The sequence below is a fragment of the Triturus cristatus genome, chromosome 6 (genome assembly GCF_964204655.1).
Source record: "Triturus cristatus chromosome 6, aTriCri1.1, whole genome shotgun sequence".
Classification (NCBI taxonomy): Eukaryota; Metazoa; Chordata; class Amphibia; order Caudata; family Salamandridae; genus Triturus; species Triturus cristatus.
The window spans coordinates 1,469,970,251-1,469,984,946 of record NC_140589.1 but is presented as its reverse complement, the minus strand read 5'-3'; the positions used below and the strand labels follow the sequence as shown (position 1 = coordinate 1,469,984,946).

At 43.5% G+C, this 14,696-nt stretch overlaps 1 protein-coding gene and 1 long non-coding RNA gene across 6 annotated transcripts in view; one reads left to right on the top strand and one right to left on the bottom strand.

Annotated features, from left to right (window-relative positions):
• The window catches only part of LOC146821559 (uncharacterized), a 451,662-nt gene extending 447,575 nt beyond the window's left edge, over positions 1-4,087 (top strand). The window contains exon 3 of the long non-coding RNA XR_014963186.1: positions 4,015-4,087. This is a non-coding gene — a long non-coding RNA (uncharacterized LOC146821559). The remainder of the gene's footprint in view (positions 1-4,014) is intronic.
• The window catches only part of WDPCP (WD repeat containing planar cell polarity effector), a 2,309,940-nt gene that overhangs the window by 144,755 nt on the left and 2,150,489 nt on the right, over positions 1-14,696 (bottom strand). The gene's annotated exons all lie outside the window — the stretch shown is intronic.

Sequence of the window (14,696 nt, the reverse complement as noted above, 5' to 3'; positions counted from 1 at the left end):
ACAGCAGAGTAAGCCAGGGAGTGCGGGAACCGGCTCTTCGTCAGGGAGGATGGGAAGTGAGCACGCGCTTAAATGCCTGGAGTGTATGTGAACAGCAGCAGGGTTGTCAACCGGCGGAGATACTCTGTAAACAATGGAAAGTTAATCTCGTCCCTAATGAAAACAAGCTCGCACGGCAGCAGGGGGAGGTGCGCGCGCACCTCGCGCGGCAGCAGGGGGGCGGAGTGGGGCCTGCGCGATTCACTTGCGGGAGCGATAATTGCTACCATATGGTGGTGCTCGCTCCCGCAAGTGAATCTCCACACGTGCACGCATTGCCATTGAAGGCAATGGAACGCGTGCACGGTTGTGGGTGAAAAAGGGGACCGATGGCTAAAGGTCTCCTCCTATGCAGCACATGCATGCTGCGTAGGCGAGACCTAAAAAAGGACCTTTGAGTCCTGCAACCAACTCTTTTTTAAATGTCTTTGTCCAGGACTTAAATATAAGCATCATATCTCTCTCCTACCACCCTCTCCCTGCCCAAAGAAAGGTTGTCGATCCAACCCGGCATCCAGTGCCCTTCTGAAAGCCATCAGGTCATGCCATTACCAAGTTTTGTGGCCCATTTTGCATTGCAAGGCTTGAAGTTATAGGACTTTCAGAAGTGGTGCCATTTAGGCATTATCAAAAAGTCAAAGAAGAACATTCAGGGTCACCACTGGTTTTCAGAAAAGAAACAGGTATTTTTCATAAACAATTAAAATCAAAATCCTGATCAAGTAAAATTCCATTCAGGCTAAATTAAATAAAAAAAGAAATACATGGGAGGAACTTCATCAGGGATAATGGCTTTGCTCTGTATACCTCTTAAACAAAAGAAACAAAACTAACATAAAAATCAATCAAAATATGTTGGATGCCAATACATGTAGGATCGATCGCACTAACATTATTGAAACTGCAGACCTCAACATCAATCATAACATTTGGGTTTTTGGGGTGAACAGGGTTTGAGTTGTGCATGAGCATATTGCTACAGTAACACATTTCTTAGTTTTGGTGAGCATTTCAATTGAGAAGGGGGAGTAATACATATACATATTTTTTTTTATTGTTCATGCCAAATGGTGAACTTTTGAAACAAACATCCTTATGTTCAAAACAATGGTGACAGCCCTATGTTGCCAACAGGCAGTATTGGATAACCATCCCATAATAACTTTGTCTAGGTGAGATATGCGGATATGAATATTTTCTTGTGAGTGTTTAAGTTCAAAAAGAACAAATGAAGCTCTTTCTGGTAGAGACTCTATCTAACTTAAGATTCCTCACCTCACTTTCCTCTTCTGATAGAGACTTCTAACCACAGATTCCTCACCTTTTCAATAGATACCAGATCAGTACCTATTAGGAGGTGGGTCTCTGGAATGGCTTCATCCAAGAAGTCCTGTAGGACTGAGCGGAAAATAAATGCCCTTCTCATTGAACCTGGCTGTCCAGATAGTGCTTCGTGCACATATGGAACACCCACATAGCCGCCTAGTAGATGTCTGTCAAGGTAACATAAATTCTTACTTTTGACTTGCATGGGAGCAGAATGATGATTGGTCCCAATGAGAGATATATATAAGGGGATGGGTAGAGAAAGAAGAGACTGCCTTGTCCGGTCTTTGGATTTCTACTCTCACTCTGGTTGGGTCTGCTCTTCCTTCTAATTGCATATGTTGATTTGTTCTTGTGAGGTGAGTCTTGAAACTGTAAACATGTGCACAAGCTAGTAACTTCATCTTTTAATCTCCTAATGACTTTAATATGTATGTAAACTGCATCTATTTATCCCTAAAACATTACATACTCCTTATGACTACAGCGTTAGCTTCTCTTCTATTGTATGCAAACTTGTGTCAGACAGTTTCTGCTTTCTTGTAATAGTAGCAGTTGTGTTCACAGTTCACTATCTGATTTACATCTCAATTAACCTTTTTATCTCATGTAAGTCTTTCAAAATAATTAATTCATATATTTAATTCCTTTTCTCAACAGAAAATACTTGCGTGTCCTCAGAGAATCTTCTGCGATATTTCTTTGAAGATTAATGCTAAAATGCTAGATTATAGGCTCAGGTTAAGTGTCTTTCGTTCTTGTTATTTATCTCTTTCTTCAGTCTTTTCCGCCACAGGTTGCTAGACTGTTGTTTTGAATTTTTTTGTCATTGTTATTTTAAATAGTGATATTATTCTATCACAAAATGCTAGTCTCGAAATTAAATTAACAGAGAAGACTTGGAGTGTTCTTACTGGTTTGGGCGTACCATGAGCAAGTGCTGCGGAGAGACACTGCTCTACAGTAGCCCAAATTCCCAAAAATATGTTTACTCAAAAACTCGTAGCGGGGACACTACTTGCTCTCTGGAGACTACCTCATAGCAGAAACACTACCAATGACTTTCCTTTTAAAACGTCGGGCTCCCAGTTGAGACACTACTTGTCTTTTCTATTGGACCAAGGAGTGCTTGTCAAAACTGGAATACCACGGAAAACTATAACACCACCTAAACACAAGGCCACTACCCTGAAAAACTTTCACAACGGACACTTAAGGTAAGGGCTGCTCACGGGGGAATTTCCCTCAGTGAAGTGCGCAGTTTAGAAGAAGCATGCGCTACACATTCTATTCATGGCTAAAGGTTTGCAACACTAGAGCAGTGCCAGAGAAAAGGCACAGTGACGGCTATCTTTGAGTCTCTCAGATGCCAATTCACTCTCCAGCTATAGGACCTAATCTTTACTTTTGGCTGGAACCATTCTTTTAAAATGATAACATTCACTGTTTTTGTTTTGGACTTGGTGAACTATGTGGGATCCTGACAGCACCCCATTGCACGGAGGTTACTCCCGGTCGAAGTTTGGTTGGGAACTTTTGATGAAAGGCTTTGGTCAACCAAGGGGCATGTACATCAGTATGCAACTCCCAGGATCTTTCCTCTGGACCATAGCCCTTCCAATCGATCAGATAATATAATTGACCTTTCACTTCTTTTTTTTTTTAATTCTTTTTATTGACATTTTGCTCAGAAGACCACAGACAATCACAATTATGACAGTAAGCCCCCAGTTTCCAATACAGTTAGATCACATGCAATTCCTAGCAGGGCGGAAGGTTATCAACAGCATTCTTTGCAATAGATATAGAGCCAATCCATGTGTACTCAGATGACCTTTCACTTCTTTTAAGTCCAAAATTTGTTTCACTTTAAACTGTCTCCACCGCCAATTTATTAAACTGTGCCAAGTAGACAACCAAGTCTGGGTTTCCCTGTTTTAACTCCAGTAACTCATTATCAGTGGCTTGTCATGCTTTTCTCCTGTTGAAAATTCGAAGGAATTATTTTTTTAATTCTTCGAAGTTGTACAAAAATGGGTCATCTCTTGAAATTAACGGCAACGACCAAAACGTTGCACTGCCGCTTAGATAGGATAAAATAAAGTTGTCTCAAAATTGGGTGTCTTGGAAACTCGATGGATGACATAAAATGAAGAGAACATTGTGTTAAAAGAATTTGGACCTACTGAGGGTCTCCACTAAAGAACTCAATGGGAGCTAGGGGTATTAGAGGACATAATATGCGAATAACTTGGGTGGTGGCCCTGGATGCTGGGTTAGATGTTGCATTAGGGTTTTCTGCCTCCGATGTTTGAGGTCTAAAGCTAGTTCCCAACATTTGTCCATTCATTTTTAAGGCTAGGTCTGAGGTTTCTCTTCTTGAAGCTACTAATTCTTACGTTAAGACTTTTATTTTTCTCTCTCACTGTCACCAATTCGTTTTGCATAGCTTCTAAAATTCCTCCCATAGTTTTTAAAATCAAAACCTTCAGCTATTCTGCTCAGGTGCAAACATTCTACGTGAACACTTCAATCTGTCAAGGTGCCTTAAATTCTCATCCTTGCTAGGGTCAGATTTCACTCATATAAAACCAGAGAAATTCAGCAGTTATAGTTAGCTATGTTGTGTTTCTTTTTCCTTTTCTGCAGGTATACCAAGAACTGTGAGAGCCTTCAACGCTGAAGTGGCCCACCAGTCAGCACTTCTGCACCCGAGCCCTGCAGCCTGAGTACACATCTTCTGCCTGTGTCCTCAAGGCCTAGGAGTCCCCACAAGCTGAGTTTCCCTTTGGGTTCTGCTGGACTTGTCCCAAGTCTCCCTTTGCAGGCTCTGTGTTTAGACAAGTCCCTTTAAACTTTAAAGCTGACCGCGCTCGAGGCTACCATCGCAACCAGCACCACTGCACCCAGACATACCAGGGCAGGTAAACTAGAACTGCTGGTGGTACTTTGAACCTTGGCCCACAAGCACCTCACGTTCTAAAGGGTACCCTCTACAAATGTTTGCAAATACCTGTATGCAATGCATGTCTTTTCCTTCCGTAGGATAACATTATGTTCGAGGCTCATGCCTAAACTCTCACAGCTTTGCTATTCAACTATTTTACTGTGTAAAAACGGTAACAAACTAAAGTACTTACCTGGTCCCGAAGATCTGGTGTCTAAAGATTATATAAAATCTTGTGTTATTTTCTGAATTGGTCTTGGATGTCTTATTGGGAGTGTGTCTCATTTATTGGCTCAACAAATGTTCAACACTTCACCCTCTGATAAGCCTAAACTGCTAAACCACAAACAACAAATCAAGCACTTTGGGATTGTTAACGCAAGCGCTTGTAAAGCAATAACAGTCGTCTGGACTTTCTGCATAGTGTACCTCATTTTGGTACACTACATAGAAAGCTAGCTTTCTACTGCACGCACATCAAACACGTGAGGACCAATTTAAGGTCCCACAGAGGCATGACTAAAGGAGACGGCAGAAACAAGACTTTTAAAAAATGCATCACAACCAGTGTTTTAAACAATGAGGGCGGGTCCGGCAATGGTCAAAAGGATGAAAGAGCTGAAAATTATCCCTTAACTGTTAACAAAGCCCTACTGGGCAAGAAAAAAAGCAAACAGAATGTCAGATAACTTGGACTGGAAGGTGTCAACCTGGCGTGGGGCACATCAAACCACAAAATTGTCCCAACAACAGGCATATACAATTTTTGTGGAGGAACATCTGGCTGCCAAGATTACATCAACCACCTCTGGAGGACGGTCGAAGGAGTTCCGCTGTTGCTACATAATCTCCATGCAAGAAGGTGAAGATTGTGAAGGACCGGGTGCAGAACCCTTCCTTGATGTTATGACAGCAGGTCCTTCCAGATGCTCATGCCCAGGAATTTGGAAACCATACTCTCTGTGTCCAATACGGGGTTACTAGGATGACTTGGGACCAGTCGTTCCTGATCTTCTTCAGAACTCAGGGCAGGAGTGGTAGGCATACAGGAGTCCAAAGTTTCACTCTAAGAAAGTGGTATTCAAACTTTTTACTGCTGCACCCCCCAGTGAAAAATAAAATTAATCGGGCCCCCCCCTAAGAATTTTTCACAATTATTACATTAAATTGACAATGTTTAAATATTTCTTGACTTTAAAAACGAGACATTTTTAAACATTGCAGTAAAGTTCTCTTACTGTTTTAAAACTGCAACCAAATAAGTTTAAATGTCTGCATCATGTGTATTTTACAAGGCATAAGTCTTATAGAGAGGGGCTGATATCCTCCCCCACTTGCTTGCACTGTAATAGCGCGGAGCGTACTTTTGTACACATGATCTGGCATTGCACTGCGCTCACAAAATTCTGGAGGGGAATCACGACCTGCCTCTCAGAGGTGTTGGGATGGGACATCCCCATGTCGCCAAAACTTGTCATACTACATGTCACGGAAGAGATAGGCGGGAACAGCTATAAACGCCATCTGCTGTTCTTGGCTTTCACTTTGGCAAAAAGGGATATAGCTAAGGCATGGAAGGCCTGTGATCCACCCAGGCTGGGGGCTTGGAAGGCAGGTCTTGATTTCTGTATAAGCCAGGAGCAACTAATTAATTGAGGCTAGGGGTTGCCTGCAGAAACACTTTAAAATTTGGAAAAGATGGGTGGTTTACAGAGGTCTTGATCTGGAGCCACCGGCCACGCAGCCGGCAGAAACCGAGGTTCTTTACTAGCAGAATTAAAAAAATGGGCTCGGCTATATACGATCTTTCTGGACGGGGTATGTCTTTGGATTGATGAATTGGACATGGCACAATACGTTAAACTGTTATGAGCCAATGTTTATAGGCTCGCTGTATTTAATTATATTATTCTGTAAATCTTGCACTACTATAATGGATATTGATAGACTGGATGTCACCCTATTGAATATGTATTGCTGCAAATGTCTTGTGAGCAATTTAGTGACTATTGCTGTTGATACAATAAAATGTGTTGTTAAAAAGAAATGCAACCAAATACATGATTGCCAAACATACTATTTTGGTCAGCAGACCTTACTAACGTGTAAAAGTATCCACAGTGTGATTATTAGAAATGGGGGTGGGGGTGTAGAAGAATATTTGGAGTCCATTCCCTTTTGATACCTTCTCCCAGTCAGATATAAATGGCAAAAGATGTTAGTGATGGCCCATTACAGAGAGGCTTACTGCTGTCCTTTTTCTTCTCGTGCTGAAAATAAAGCACTGCTGTCAGCATAATGCTTCTTATGGCCACAGCCTGCCCCCCCCCTCCCCTCCGGGATCACATGAGGCTCCCCGGGGACGGGGCACTCCCTTGTTTGAGAACCTCTGCTCTAGGTGGATTGCGTCTCCTAGTGAGAGACAACTTCCAGTGTGCGGAACTGCTGACATTGCACATTCTTGGCGATGGCGAATAGGTCCAACCAAGGTTCTCCCCATTCGTGGAAGAGACCTTGCATCATGTCTGGGTGTAACCGGTGTAAAGGATCTGCAAGGCGCTGACAGTTGCGCTTGTCCGCCTTGGCATTTAAATATCCTGCCAAGTGGTTTGCTACTAGGAAAATCTCTTGATGGTCTAGTCTTTTCCATAGGCTTAAAACCTTGTGGCACAGGGTCAAGGACCCCAAACCGCCCTGCTTGTTGCAAAACCACATGGTGGTAATGTTGTCTGTAAGCACCTGCATCAGCCTCCCTTTGATGGATGGAAGGAAGGCTCTCAATACCTAGCAGATTGTCTTAATCTAGAAGAGGTTGATATAGAGCCAGACCTCCACCAGAGACCTCTGATATCCACCTCTACCAGATGGCTGTCCCGACCAAGAAGGCACAGTCACTCTTAATGGGGCAGGGAGAGGGGTCTGCTGCTGACCTAGTCGCAGTCCAGTAACCAACATTGCAGATCTTTTCCAGTCTCCAAGATGTGGACATTAGTCGTAGAGGTCCCCTTAATGTTGAGCTCACTGGGACTTCAGATCCCACTGAGGAGCCTGCATATGCCGCCTGGCATACTTGACCAGCAGGATTCAGGAGACCATCAGTCATAGCAGCCTCAGAGTTGACTTCACTAAAATCTAGGACAGAGGCTGAAAGATCAGGATCACAGCCTGATTATAGCCAGGAGAAAGGCGTAAACCGAACCATGTCCAGAGTTGCTCCGATGAAGGGTAGCATCAAAGAAGAAGTCAGATCTGGCTTTGGCACATTGATAGTGAACCCCAAAGATGATAGGAGGTTTGCCATAGCCTGGAGATGGTTGATGACTGCCTGGGGCTAGCCTGCCTTCAAAAGCCAGTCATCGAGGTAGGAAAAGACTGGGGCCCCTGACCTCCAAAAGAGTGCTCCTACAACTGCCATCACATTTGTAAAAACCCACTACGATGTAGTAGTGCTGATGGGGCTGGAGGACAGGTATAAAGAAATAAGTGTCCTGTAGGTCTTACGCCATCATTCAATCTTCACGGTTGCGAGCAGCCAAGACTCGTGTCAGTGTAAGCATCTTGATTTTTTCCTTCCAGGGGAAGGAGTTGAGAGGGTGCAAGTCTAAAGAAGTAGAGCAAAGGCCTCAATCTTTCTTGGGCACAGTTTTTTTGTTGTACCAGAAGAAATGAAGATGCTCGACCAAGATGGGATGAATAAATAAGGACAGCATCCATTTCTATAATATCAACATTGAAATCCCAGAGGTTTTCATCTGTCAATAAGTGAAACTCCTCAGTCACATTTTACTTCTGCATCATATACAGTCCCAAGGGTTAAAGCCCAACATTAATGATCAATTCACAATGACCATGAATAAATGTCACCAGCATGGTGCACATACAGCCATGTTACCCTGCTCTTAGGGCCTCACTACGAGTATCTGAAATCATAGTTTTTGATTTGGCTAAAATAGAATGCATAAAAGCCTAGGCATGTCCCTTGACACGAGTGAGGTCCTGGACCTGTCTTGTGACCTGCAGTGGTGCAACAAGTTTGCCCTGATTTGACTAACAATGGTATACTGTCCCAGTCTTGGGTTTGGATGTAGAGTGGCGGTGGCAACTTACCATGTTGTTTAGTGGAGAACGAGTTACTTAACTTTGGTAATGCCTTATCTGGTAGAGACACCATCTAGATGCAGATTCTTTACCTTAGAATTATTCTGAGGCATCAGACTGGATCCAGAAATGTGTGTGCGCAATACTGCTGTGCATGGGTAGGTTGTGCAGTTCAGCTCCATGTAGCATTGTCGGTGCTAGAAATTACGTGTGCGGTGCCTATATTGGAGCTGACCACTGAGGTGGAACACTAAGGTCCCTAAAGGGGAAAACCCTGTCCCTAGAAATCCATTTGCAAATGGGAGGATGGGTGGGTCAGTAAGGAATCCGCAGCCAGATAGAGTCTCTACCAGATAAGGCAATACCGAACGTAGGTAGCTTGTTCACCTGAGAGAGACATCTAGCCACAGATTCCTTACCTTAGAATAGATCCCTAAGCACTACCTTCCCGGAGTGGGTCTGCATAACTATTTCACACTAGAAAGTCCTGCAGGAAAAAACGAGCAAAGTGTCCGTCCCGACAGATCCGACTGTCCAGGCAGAAATAGTTTGAGAACATATGTACTGAAGCCCACATTGCAGCCTCGCAGATATCCAGAACCGTAACTCTGCATGCTAGTGCAGTGGTTGCAGCCTTAGCTCTGGTGGAATGAACATGCAAACCCTCAGGGAGTTGCGTCTTGGCCGATGCGTAGCAGATCTTAACCTCTTCAGTGCCCCGCCCTTTCCACGCCCTGTGCCGGGCGTTTCATTAGCGGGCGGGGTTCATGACGAGATAGTCTCATCATGGGCACAGCGCAACCGCGCTCCATGACGAGACTATCTCGTCATGGGCACTGAAGGGGTTAATGCACAGCACGATCCATCAGGAGATGGTCTGTTACTGCACGGTCTTTCTCTTCTTTGCTTCAACATACCCAATGAAGAGTTAGTCATCCACCTGGAACACGTTTGTGTGGTCAAGTTAAGATGACATTCCTCTTTTTGTGTCGAGTCACTGAAGTCACTCCTCTTCCTTAGAAAGATGTGACGGAGTGTAAAAGGTAGGCAGGGTGATGCCTCTGGGCAGATGTTATTGCTACGAATAAGGCCGTCTTGATGGTAAGGAGCGTAAGATAACTGTGCAATGGCTCAAAGAGAGAGCGCCTCAGAAAAGCTAATACCAGATTAAGGTCCCTCTGAGGCATGATGAAGTGTGAAGGTGAAAACATGTGTTGCAAACCTTGCAAGCACCTATTTAAACAGAGGATTTGAAGAGGAATGTCACGTCCTTTAGCCATTTTTCACTTGTGGTCAGTCTCTTCTGCATCCAAACCATTGCCACCTGTCACTTGGCCAGGACCAACCCCGGACACGCTAGGCAACGAATCTCTGGAGAGAGTTGTGATTTATCTCCCTGTAGCATCCCAACTATAACAACCAACATGTCAAATAAATGTTGACAATACAATAGTACACTAGGACACTGCCAGGAGTAAAAATAAAACAATTGCTACTGGAAAGCTGCATCGTTTGCACACAACTTGATCATTGGGGCCAAATGTAGCCATTCTTTCTGGAGTGTATTAATACTGGTGTAAATATTTGAAATGTATTAATCTGTACTTATACTTAAACTTCATTTCCCTCACCTAGGAGCAGCAATACACCATGGTGGTGGTGTGTTTTTGGCAGTATGTGGTCATTAATAAATTGAGTTCAATACATCACCCTCCTTGAGTGCCGCGTATATTCTTTTTGGCTGGTTGATGGTTGATATATATATATATACAGAGACTTAAGTATAAATATATATATATATATATATATATGTACAAAGACATAAATATATATATGTACAAAGACATAAATGTACAAAGACATTAAAAAAACTAGGCCGAACTTTACTATAAAATGCTAATACCAGGAAGATTAGTGTAAGAATGCCCCCGAAACATCCGATAGTAAGTCAGACAGAGGAGGACCTGGCTGGGGAATCGGAGAATAGATGGCACATCATCAAACAAGAACAGAATACCTAAGAAGCAAAGTGCAAACAATAGCATGCATGAAAAAGTGAACTCAAAAGAGTTGCAGAACATTCAAGAATACAAGTACAGAGTCCAGGAAACAGCATCTTTACAGGAGTGCAGGAGTTATAAATCTATCAGAAGAAAATTCCTGCAGAATAACACATATGGAGCTCGCAAAAAGCCTTCAAGTGAGGACTCAACAAGAGGAAGTAACTCTCAGAAGAGAGTACGAATTCAAAGAAGGACTTGTACAACTAACCCTGAATGGGCTAGACACAAGTATGTTTTGTGTAGGGAAAAGAGAAAATTGTCAAGAAAAGAGCAGTCAAAAATAGGAACCGATTTCCTGATGAACCACTCAAGAAAAGAAAGAGGAGCAAGGGTGAAAAATCCTCAATAAAAAAATTAAATAGCCATCTCACAGAACAGGGAGTATATGCTGAGGGCCAGTGCTTAATTTGAGCAGGTGCTATCCAGTGCTCAGCACCGGCACCTAATCCTCAGCACCGGTGCTCACAGCACCAGTTTAGGGTACACTCATTTGGAAGGCAGGTGATTTTACACAGAATCACAGGATGTTGAGCCACGCCAAGACTCGAACCTGGTTCCCCAGCTCCGAAATCATCAGCTGTAGCCATTAGGCCAAGTACTCTCCAGAATAATAAGTGCCGGGGCTCTAGTCATGAGGAAGTTTGCCCCAGCACATTTCTCCTGTTAGCGATGCCTCCTGAGGAGAGCCCCGGCACTTTTTATTTGACAAATTAACCACTGCTGAGGGCTGAAGAATAAAGAGATAGGCAGGTAAAGGCCATGGGCAATAGCCGACCTTGAAACACGCTCAGGGCCAATAAACATAAAATCGTTTGGAGAGTGGGAACTGCAATCCACCTTTGACTGTTTGGAAGAAAAAATAACACGAAGGCAGGAACACCTCACTGGGTGCCACCGGAAAGTGGAATTGTTAAAATGAAACGGAATCCAGAATCTGCAACTGGCTCAATGGAAAGAAAGAAAAGCGTCCCCAGACCAACTAAGTCTGACTGTCCTGAATCCGATGTAATACAGAGTCAGCATGGGTGCCAAATAGACGGGCGCCATCAAAGGGCATGTCAATCAAGGTGAATTGAACAGCCTCGGAAAACCTTGAGGTCGCAACCAGGCACGTCGATGTAGTGCCACTGAAAAAGCCATAGCCTGGTCTAGGGAGTTAGTGGTATCCATGCCACATTGAATAATTAATTTAGCTGCTTGCTGCCCATCCAGTATTAATGGGACTAGATCTAGTGTCAAAGTGCTGCCGTCTTGATGTTAGAAAGGTGAAATGGTGTGGTGCAGATGGCGCAGTTGTTAGAGTTGGTTGATCAGACCCAGGGAGCCGAAGGTGGTAATCCCGAAGGGCTGTGCACCAGCGTCAAAATGGATTTGAAATCCAAAGGCTGAACCGAGGGCGAACCTGCCGTTGTGGACTCAGTCATGGCTCCTTGCACCTCCTTGGGGCCCAAGGGCACCCCATAGGAAGATGAAGACCCAAAGATAGTATGAACAGAAATGTAATATTCTTGCATCTGGGTCAGAGTCGCTCTGGCTCTAGGGAAGGCAGGGAGGTGAAGGGTAGACTTGTGCATCGACTCAATTCAATTCAATTGCAAACTTTATTCGATATGTGAAAACAATATCATAAAAGTACACACAAATGATTTTAAAAGAGAATCAATAAAAATTCAGTAGTAAAATACCACAAAGGGTCATAAAAAGATTAAAAAGAGTACACTGGGGGTAATCACAATTGTTTAGCAGCTATCACAGAGTCATTTGGAGTGAAGGTACACAACACACATTGAATCATATATCGTCTAAGGCTGCATTGCTGCCCTCACTCTCACAATCACTTTTAAGTAAGAGGAGACAGCGGCCATAATTAAAGGAGTGTCCAATGTTTTTAATTTATAAAAAGCCGCTCTACAGGATTGTAGTCCCCATGATTTGAGCAGAGGTTTCAAAAGGGTAGCCCTTGGCAGTTGATAGTACCTACAGAATAAAATACAGTGAATGTTGGATTGTGTTGACAAACCATCACAAGGGCATTTCTCCAGGTCGCTGGACCAACAATTTTGATTGGGAAATGTTAATAGTCTGAAGAAGGTATCAGTGCGGAAACGAGTCACGAGCATACGGGTAAAAGGTGATGGTATTAAGGATAGGTATTGCTGAATCCCTTCGGTTGTAGTGGAATGTTGGTAATCCACTACCGTGCTCTTACATTTTTCGGATGACCAACGACGGCTAGTCAGATGACTTAAGACTAGTCGTTTTAATGTAACTCTCGATATTTTGTTCAGAGTTGAGGGTTCAGAGAAAAATTCAGGATGCCCTAGGTCAGAAGACAAGTTTCTTACATAATTCAGCCACTTGATGTTATTAACCTTGTTCAGTCTAAGACAATCTGTGATAATTTCCCTGTTAAAAAGTGTCTCTTGGTTGGTCCAGACTTTGTGCCATAAGATGATAGGGGAAGAGTTTATGATGTCCGCAATATGCGTAAGGCCAAGTTCATTGTGCACCACCTAGGTTGATGTACCACGTGGGACGGCCAGGAGGTAGCGTAAAAATAAGTTCTCGGAACGTTGAATTTGATCAGCATGTTCGATTCCCCAGATCCCAGATCCATAAGTGCCAGTCGAAATACACTTGGCCCGATAGATCTGTAATAAGGGGTTAATCGGACGTCCCCCCAGCTTTTTGGAGAAGTTGGTCAGCGCACCTATGGCTTTAGAAAACGCAATGCCCCTAGCTTGGGCAGCAGCCCGCCAGGTGCCCCTCTTATCGAAAATAATGCCCAGATATGGAAACCTGTCAGTACTGTCCAATTTCCAGCCTTTTAAAAAGATGGAACATTGTTTTTTTCCGATCCCTAGGCCGCAAGACATGGTAAAGGTTTTAGAGGCATTAACATTTAAACCTCTCCGTGACATAAAATCGGTAAATTCATCAACTGCCCTTTGTATCCCTATGCGGGTCTGTGACATTATTGCTGCGTCATCCGCATAAAGAAGTATGGGTATAGGTTTGCCATTAATAGTAGGGTAGTCGTGGTAAGTTCTGTTTAGATAGTGGCCGACGGAATTTATATAGAGGGTGAAAAGTAAGGGGGCTAATATACATCCCTGTCTTACACCTCTCCTAATATAAAACCTGTCAGAGCATTCTCCACTTCTACCGTATCTAATACGGGCTGATGCTCCCCTGTAAAGCTCTTTAATGAATGCAAGAATGGAAGGTTCTAATCCAATCTCTGCAAGAGATTCCCAGAGCAGCTCATGGTCAACGCAGTCAAATGCGGAGCTGAAATCTACAAAGGTTACGAAAAGGTTTCCCTTTTTTGCCTGGGTGTATTTGGCAATTATTAGGGTCAAGTTCAGGCCTTGCTCGATGGTACATTTGCCTTGTCTGAAACCATATTGTAGATTAGAGATGATGTCTTGGTCGTTTATCCAATCATGGATTCTATTTAAAATAATTCTCCCTGCGACCTTCATTAGTGAATCGAGCAATGAGATTGGGCGGTAATTAGAGGGATTATTCCTGTCGCCTTTTTAAAAAATCGGGACTACAACCGCCTCAGGCCATGTAGAAATGAAGCCTGTGGCATTCAGGGAATTCAGAACATTAGTAAGCAAAGGAGCCCCCAAGTCCGGTTGTGATTTAAAAACATCTATTGGTACACAGTCCGGACCCGGGGCCTTCCCAGAAGGGCTTTCTTTTAGTGCCACGAGTACCTCTCCACAGTCAAAAAAGATGTTCAGGGGAAAAAGACTAGAAATGTGTGACTCTGTCTGGGGATTAGGGTGACTTTCCCGCGCGCTCATCTGTTCTATGGAATCTGATGGATTATATAAAGTGCTAAAATGTTTAACCCAGGTTTCGGCTGTTATGGCTGAGTCCATCTTTGGGAGCTGGGAGCATCGCAAGAAAGGTGCATTGACTGCCCTCCAAAAGGCGGTATTATCCCTTTTAGTGGAGGCATCCTGCAGGGCTTGCCAGGCCTCTGATTTCAGCAGTTTTTTCCTGGCCAGTCGGACTGCATGATAATTATGTCTGGCTTGCCGTAATTCTATCCGATTTCTAGGATTAGATTTTAGGGCAGTTTTTAAAGATTTCAGAGCTTTAGTGCAAGTCCTATCAAACCAGCCTTGACTGCACGATGAAGTTTTCCTAGGAGCTCGTGCAAGTAATCTGTTGATCTCCAACGAGATTATGGAGAACGAATGGCTGAT